This window comes from Brassica oleracea, chromosome C8 (assembly GCF_000695525.1).
Source record: "Brassica oleracea var. oleracea cultivar TO1000 chromosome C8, BOL, whole genome shotgun sequence".
Taxonomy (NCBI): Eukaryota; Viridiplantae; Streptophyta; class Magnoliopsida; order Brassicales; family Brassicaceae; genus Brassica; species Brassica oleracea.
The window spans coordinates 22,563,747-22,564,959 of NC_027755.1; positions in this window are offsets into that span (position 1 = coordinate 22,563,747).

The following is a 1,213-nucleotide window of genomic DNA, read 5'->3' on the forward strand; positions in this document are numbered from 1 at the left end:
TGTATTTTTTGTATTTTTATATTGTATATTTACTTATAATTTATTTTCCTTATATTTTATATTTATTTATTCTAATATTATAATTTATGTTTAGTGTAATATTTTTATAATGTAAATTTACTTTTATTTATTTAACTTTACATTTTTCAGATAAATGTTTAATTTATTTTTTCCATTTTTTATATTGTGTATTTACTTAATGTTTATCTTTTCGTATTTTTTATTTTTATATCAATAATAATATTACAATATATATTTAATTTAATATTTTTATTTCTTATATACTATATTTACTTATTATTTATTTTTCTTATCTTTTATATTTACTTATTCTATTAATAAGATAATGTTTAATATGATAATTTTTAGTATAAAATTTCGATTTCTTATATTTTGTATTTAGTTATTATTTTATAGATGTTTAATTTAGTTTTTCATTTCTCAATTGTATATTTACTTATTCTAATTTTTTTTTGTTTTTATATCAAATGATTATATTATGATAGATGTTTAATGTAATATTTCCGTTAATTATATTGTATATTTACTTATTATTTATTTTTCTTTATATTGTATATTTACTTATTATTGTTTAATGCAATGTTTCTATTTCTTATATTGTTTATTTACTTATTATATATTTTTTCTTATATTGTAAATTTACTTATTATTTATTTTCTATTTTTTAAATAATAATGCCAAAAGTCATATTTTGGAAGAATTTTTTTCGCTGATGTGGACGCTCTATGGAGCCTCAAAAGGTCCCTTTTTTTATATCAATGATAATATTTCGATATATATTTAATGTAATATTTTTATTTCTTATATACTATATTTACTTATTATTTATTTTCTATTTTTTAAATAATAATGCCAAAAGTCATATTTTGGAAGAATTTTTTTCGCTGATGTGGACGCTCTATGGAGCCTCAAAAGGTCCCTTTTTTTATATCAATGATAATATTTCGATATATATTTAATGTAATATTTTTATTTCTTATATACTATATTTACTTATTATTTATTTTTCTTATCGTTTATATTTACTTATTCTATTAATAAGATAATTTTTAATATGATAATGTTTAGTATAATATTTCGATTTCTTATATTTTGTATTTAGTTATTATTTTATAGATGTTTAATTTAGTTTTTCATTTCTCAATTGTATATTTACTTTTTCTAATTTTTTTTTGTTTTTATATCAAATGAT